The sequence below is a fragment of the Ipomoea nil genome, unplaced genomic scaffold (assembly GCF_001879475.1).
Source record: "Ipomoea nil cultivar Tokyo-kokei standard unplaced genomic scaffold, Asagao_1.1 scaffold3142, whole genome shotgun sequence".
NCBI lineage: Eukaryota > Viridiplantae > Streptophyta > Magnoliopsida > Solanales > Convolvulaceae > Ipomoea > Ipomoea nil.
Genome location: NW_017619570.1, coordinates 1,352,469 through 1,359,581, shown reverse-complemented (window position 1 = coordinate 1,359,581; position 7,113 = coordinate 1,352,469). Strand labels below are relative to the sequence as shown.

The window sequence follows — 7,113 nt, the reverse complement described above, 5'->3', positions numbered from 1 at the left end:
AGGCCGCCTGAAAAGGCGCAGTCAGCCATCCTCGCTGGGAGAGGAGACGTCTAAATAGACCCGATTGATTACAACCAGCATCATAACGAACTAATCCGAACTTTATTGCTAAATGACTAGGTAACAAGCAACTAGTAAAGCTTTTGGCCAGTAAGGACTTATAACAAATTATTTTGAAATGAAACGAAGGCTAACTAACTATTGATAGATCTTATTCAAATGGTGAGCGTTTGAAGTGCGCTCCACTGGCTCGCCCTCTGTGGTCTCCAGTCGATAGGTTCCTGGGTAAACTTCTTCCGCTATTTTGTAAGGTCATTCCCACTTTATCGTCATTTTCCCTCCTTCGATTGGCCGACTGGCACTCCAATTGCGTAAGACCAGATAGCCTACTTGGTGATATCGTACCCGGGCCCTCTTGTCCTGGTAGCGCTTGACCGCTTGTTGGAATTTGGCCATTCGAGCATAAGTTGCATCACTCCTTTCCTCCAGGAAATTCTTTTCGATTTGCAGTGTTTCCTCATTGCCTTCATCATTGTATAATAGTATTCGCCAACTGGGTACTTGAATCTCAGTTGGGACCTTTGCCTCAAACCCGTATGCTAGCGAGAAGGGGATTTTAGTAGTTGCTCTACGGGGAGTCGTCCGATATGCCCATAAGACTTCTTCCAGTTGCTCGACCCAAGTACCCCCAAGCTCCTCTAACATTTTCCCCAAACCATCCAAGAGGGTAAGATTTAAGTTCTCTACTTGTCTATTTGGCTAGGGGTAAGCCATAGACACTTAGATATGTTGGATCCCATGTTGGACGCAAAACGTTGCGAATGCTCGGTTGTCAACTGCCTCCCATTGTTCGTGACCAACTGCTCAGGCAGCCCGAACCTACAAATAATATTTTTCCAAACGAAACGTTGGCATTGGTACTTTGTGATGGTGGCCAAGGGTTCGACTTCGGCCCACTTGGTGAAGTAATCCACGGCTGCTATGCAGAAACGCACCTGGCCGGGGGCTTGGGGAAACGACCCAAGTAAATTGACTCCCCACTTGGCAAAGGGGATCGCCGTCGTGACCGGGGTATAAAAGGTGGCTTGTTGGGTATCCCTTTTTGCAAACGACTGATAGGTCGGGCATCTCATTACTTCCTCCACGCAGTCTTTCACCATAGTCGGCCAGTAATAACCTTGAATAATGAGCTTTCGAGCCAACGTGTTGGCACCTTGGTGTGCTACGTAGATCCCTCAATGAGCCTCTATCATGACAATCTTAGCCTCATCGGGAGGCAAACAATGCAACAATGGTCCTCCGAAGGATCGTTTGTATAACTGGCCATGCATTATCTTGTGGGACTAGGCCCTTCTACGCATGCGGTCGGCGTCTTCCTTCTTGTCAGGCAGCTCGGACTCCTGCTTATAACTGATGATATTCGCAATCCAAAACCACTCGGGCTGGGTTTTGGGATCTGGATGGGGGGGGGGGGGGTAGGCATCCGGGTGATTGCACAGACCAGCAACGCCTCAGTGCTCGGCCTTTGGAGGAGGTTATCCTTGATCCATTCCCTATTTACATTCCTTATCGTTAATCCATTATTTAGTTATTTTATCATTGTTATCACTATGATTTATTCCTGAGTTGATTGCTTGGATTCTCATGCATTGATCTCATATTTCGGTGCTTAGAGAATTGATTATTACACAAGTATTTGCCTAACTCCCAATCCTCAGTGGAACAACAAAACCCGTAGTACTTATTATTATTTTTGACAACAATTAGTCAGCGTCTGTTGTGACTTCATCAACCTTATGGGGTATTGAAGCAAACGTAGAAGACGAGGGAGTTGCAGCAATCGATTGAGCCTAACTAGTCAAGATCTTTGATTCCTAAGACATTTAATTGGCCCATACTATTTGCCTCTTCAACCGATTCCATAACAATAAGTGGTGACTCCTGCTTAATAATAACAATTGTTGGTTTTACGGCTTAGGGCAGTCGTTCGGCGGGCCAACACTACCGTAAAATACTAGGTTAAAAGGAATAAAGTATTTGAGAACAAAGGGGCAGAGTAACCACCCTCGAGTCAAGAGCTCGCTTTCAATCTCAAAGAGCCGATTCTATGGCATCTTCGGTTAATAACTTGAATTCCATACTCGTTACAAGATGAAGCCGAGAGGGTATTTATACAAGGAGTTAGATCCTCTATAAGGCAAGAAGAAGGAAAATAACTAAAATTATGCATTGGAAACTACCAAGACCGGCGCATTAATTGCCTAAAATAAGAAAAGGAAACTACTTGCCGCCCAAGGAAAGAATCTCAACGGAATTCAACCTTAACTGCCTCTGGGACGCGCACTCGATCGGGGACACGCTGACTACCCAGCCTGGTCGCCCATCCGGGACAACTAGTAGCCCGGTCGGCAACACACCAATTGCGGAGCCTGGTCGCCCGGGTGCCCATGCCATTCGTTGCTTGTGAAGGAGGCCTCTTCCCTTGAACTGCTAAGCGTCCCAAGTAATCAGGACTGACTACCTCTGTTCTTCCAGGCTGAGTGCCCGATTGGGGCTATCTATCAACAATGTTTCTAATTCAAACCCCTCTGTTCTATCAAATGCAAAAAGTTTAGTACAATTGCAATTTCATATAAACCAGATTTTAGGATTGATTCCTCTAGAGTTGGAGATTTTGTAGAGTCGTCAAGTTTTTTTTTTTTGGTTGCGCGAATCAGATTGAAGGTAGCTAGTGTGTGGCTCCCTTTAGCTTAGTGTTCTCCCGGATATAAGTGGAAGAGATACGATGATCATATGATTTTGCCCTTCTCTATCAATTATTTTGGTATGTTTTTAGCATTCAATTTTTGCAAGTAATGTATATTCATTATTCTGACGCTATTCATGATTGCAACTCATAAAACAAAACCAGCACCTTTAAATCTAATATAATTATGAAATTGAAACAACAATCACCTGAAAATAACAATAATATTGTTGACCTATTTTAGATTCAAATATGTTCATTTTGCAAACTAGCACTAGTAACCCAATTGCGCATAAGACACTACCAACAAAAAAAGCGGGCAAGCAATGAAGACAAAGACAATGACAAACATATCCAACAGCGAATTAACAAAACTTAGAGCAATTCAAACCAAAAGTAGCATCTACTACTTAATATCATACCAACTACAATAAGTATTTGGATAATTGTTTTTAGAAAAGTGTAAACATTAATTTTTAATGCCAACTATAATGAACTTCTCCTATATAATCTTGCATTGATATACTTTGAATTATTTATTTAAATATAAAAGTTAGGCATTAAATTAGTCGCGCAATGCGCATGTAAAAAACTAGTTTTATTATAATCTTGTTGTATTCTATATTGCAATTATAAGTTTAATTTTGGAACAAGCAAAATAATGTTAAGATTGGATTTTTATTTTAGACAACATTGTTGAAGCTAAATTAGAATAGAATAAAAAATAAATGTAAAAGAAATGCACATTTAATTTTAGAATATGGAAATATAAGGAGAATTACTCTAAATACAAAATACTAGATAGGGAGCATAACTACGTAGAAACATACTAGATAATATTATACAACAACTTAGATTATAATTAAAAAGAAAAAAAAATAAGAAGAACAAATAGAATGCAATTATCAAGAATGACATACTCCAAGGATAAATTCTTGCAACATAACATTAATCCAAGACTAATCATATGGTGTCAAAGTCTTGAAGTTGAAAAGGATGCCTTAATTCATCTTACATAGAAGGAACATTACATAAACATATTGGAGTTCATAATGTAAAGAAAAATATTATCTCCCAAATTCTTGATTCTATATCAACTGCACATCTAAATGGAGTTAGAGCATCACTAACATGAATGGATTTTAACAGGGTATTGTCATGTCACATAGTGTGGTCTTGGTGAGGGTTAGGTACAAGTCTAGAGGGGGATGGATAGACTTGTACGGTCTCTTTTTTTTTTTTCAAAAAACTTTCTTTAACATCTCCCAATCAGGATGAAAATTGATTTCCTTGCTCCACCTCTTGGCTATTTTACTTGAATTCATCATTGTATTATCAAAAGTCCATGAACATCCTTCATGCTTTTCCTCCATCCTTAAAATCCTCCATGACAAAGAGTTTATTACTTTTCTAAGACTTATTCTGAAAGGACACCCCTCTTGTTTACATTCTACAATAAATCTAGATTTGTCATTCTTCACAAACTTTAGATCTTTTCCATTTTTAATGGCATAGTTATGAACAGTATTTTTAAATTCTTGCTTAAAGGCAAATGTCATTCCTAGAGTGAATTTAGGATCATTCATATCTGTACTTGCCCTAAAGTTAGTCCATAATCCACCACTTATCGCACCATCACTATCTGATTCCATAATTGAAGCATCATCAGAAAAGTTGTGGTCAAATATATCACTTTGCAAAGCCTTACTGCCCACCTCATTTTCTAAGTTATTCATTAAACCACTATCTTCAACTCCATAATCTATATGTTCATCAAACTCTATGTCATCCCTATTTTGAATATTCTCATCATCACCACTTAGTTTATTATACTCACTATCACTGCCATATCCAGCATTTTCACCCACAGATATTTACAAGAAAAAATCAAATCAAATTGTAACACAGATTCAAAGCAGTGATTTCTAAGCTAAATTTAAAGCAGTGATGGGTCCAAACTAAATTCACCCACAGATATTTACAAAGTATGCATTTTTTTTAGAGACAAAGTATGCATTTTAATACTTTGATTTTTGGATTACTTCCATGTCCCTTTTGCAGGTAAAATTTGACTCATCAGAATCAAATCATACAAACTGGAGGAGTTTTCCTACACACCTATGGACTGGCATAATCACATAAGCATTTCCCAAGAAGAACATTTTTAAGTTACCTACATCAGTTAATACCTAATGTTTTAGTTTAGTGAAATGAAATGATTGTTTAGATACTTCAGACATTCAGGAGAGTTTAGTTATTCATTATGTACTCAATGTTCTAATCAATTGGCACTCTAACTAATAATACACATAAATATTCATCACATAATGGTAGCACTCAAAAAATAAATAATTGAGAAGTATAAACTGAAACTTACCTATTGAATAATGGAAGTTGAATCATCAAACTCAGGAAGGGAGCATGTGTATAATTCTTCATCTCTCCATGATCTGTATCATCATCAACATTATAAAGGATTCAGTTCAAAATTCTACCTGAATTGCTCCCTAAAGAACAAAAATTACAGATCAATAGACAGTCCATGGAAACTGATTTGCTGTTACCATTTACTGTCTGAACATGGCAACTGAAATTTAAGATCATTTAGAACAAATACAAATAGAAATACAAGGCATCAGATTATTATTCTCTTCATCTGCCTTGTGAGAATTTATGAACACAAATGTTCAAGTAATAATCTTGCATGTTCAATACAACTAAATATTACATACTTAAACAAATTTAGTATCGTATTTCAACAAATAACATGGTCAATTATTCAACTTAAATTGCAAAAAAATATACATGCACGACAAAAAAATTTACCAGATCAACTGATTTAATATTTTAGCTAAATATTTTATTGTAAATTTTAGGTAATAGAATACTTATCTTCATTTCTTCGAACTCGTTTTCAGCTTCAAAACCCTTCTGCGTTTTTACACATATGTCGGATGTGTATTTATCTACAAATTACATGAAGAAATGAATTTGGGTTTCTCGGAAAATAGTTAAAATTACTTTTATATATTGTAAAATAAAACAAATTACCTGAAAGTGTAGGATCTTTCATGCGCTGCCATTGAAGACCATATTATCGTAGAAGGGTTTGAATCAGTTGTGTACTGGGTTTAAGAGGTTGAAATGATGGAATTGCAAGCATATTTGTATTATTTTGGGTCATGCGTAGCTTGGATTGGGATTTGTGGTGAAAGAATTTGCTTGGTTTCCATTTCTGTTGAGGGCGAGAGTTTTTAGACAGACAGGCGAAGAAGACGATGGGAAATGGGGGAGGGGAATTTGGGTTAAGATGGGTGAGTTTGGGTTTTATATGGGGAGTGGTTGGGTCGGGTATGGGCTGTAGTTTTGGGCTCTATATGTGTAATATATAAATGATTTAATTGGGCTGCTTGGCTGGTTTAGTTAAAAGAAAGAGTAAATACCCAAAATGGTCTTTCGACTATAGCTAAATTCACAAATTGATCCTCAACTTTTAATTTCAACCAATTAAGTCCTTAACTTTATAATTTTAACACAATTTGATCCTCTGTCTATTTGACCGTTTGTTGACTGTGATTTTTTAGGATATATATGTAATTTCATGGTCCATCGTTGGTTTTTTAAGGTACCGGTTGCATTTTCAGACCGCACTGTTACATTCGAATCCACTGCCGTAAGCAATCTACCAAATATAGTCGCCTTTCTTCATCCTCCCTTTGGATTCAATGTAGTAGAGTTCGTACCAGAGCGAAGAAGACGATGTGTTTCCGAACCGGTACAACGTCATCCTGGAGGCCTCCACGTGCTCCGACGAGAGCTGAAGGTTCTTCTAGAGATCGTTGATCACGATCAACAAATGGTCAAATAGATGGAGGGCCAAATCGTGTCAAAATTGCAAAGTTAAGGACTTAATTGGTTGAAATTGAAAGTCGAGGACCAATTTGTGAATTTAGCTATAGTCGAGGGACCATTTTAGGTATTTACTCTAAAAGAAATATATATATATATATATATATATATATATATATATATATATATATATATATATATATATATAATTAAGTTAAAATGCTTTTAAGTGTTTTTGCGTGGTTGTGCGATTTTAACGTGCGTCAATTTTGTATTTTGGGTGCGTGAGTTTTGTTCTTAACATGCGTGAGTTTTGTGTTTAACGTGTGTGGTTTTGTGCTTAATGTGAGTAGTTGTTGAAACTTAAAAGGTGCGTGTGTTTTGTGCTTAAGGTGCGTGAGGCTTGTGCTTAACATGCGTGAGTTTTGTGCTTAACGTGCGTGGGTTTGTGTTCTGAAGATATTTTGTTTGTGTGCTTAATGTGCGTGTGTTGTGTACTTAAAATGCGTCAGTTAATA

At 37.3% G+C, this 7,113-nt stretch overlaps 1 long non-coding RNA gene across 2 annotated transcripts; it reads right to left on the bottom strand.

Moving 5' to 3' along the window:
- Positions 1-1,842: 1,842 nt before the first annotated feature.
- On the bottom strand, positions 1,843-6,023 carry LOC109166994. 2 transcript variants are annotated; one of them, XR_002051769.1, is made up of 3 exons: positions 5,798-6,023; positions 5,124-5,712; positions 1,843-2,593 (listed from the first exon to the last, which is right to left on the bottom strand). It is a non-coding gene; the product is annotated as an uncharacterized LOC109166994 (long non-coding RNA). The 2 variants fall into 2 exon arrangements; XR_002051768.1 differs by having other exon boundaries at positions 1,843-2,588.
- Between the last annotated feature and the right edge of the window lie 1,090 nt (positions 6,024-7,113).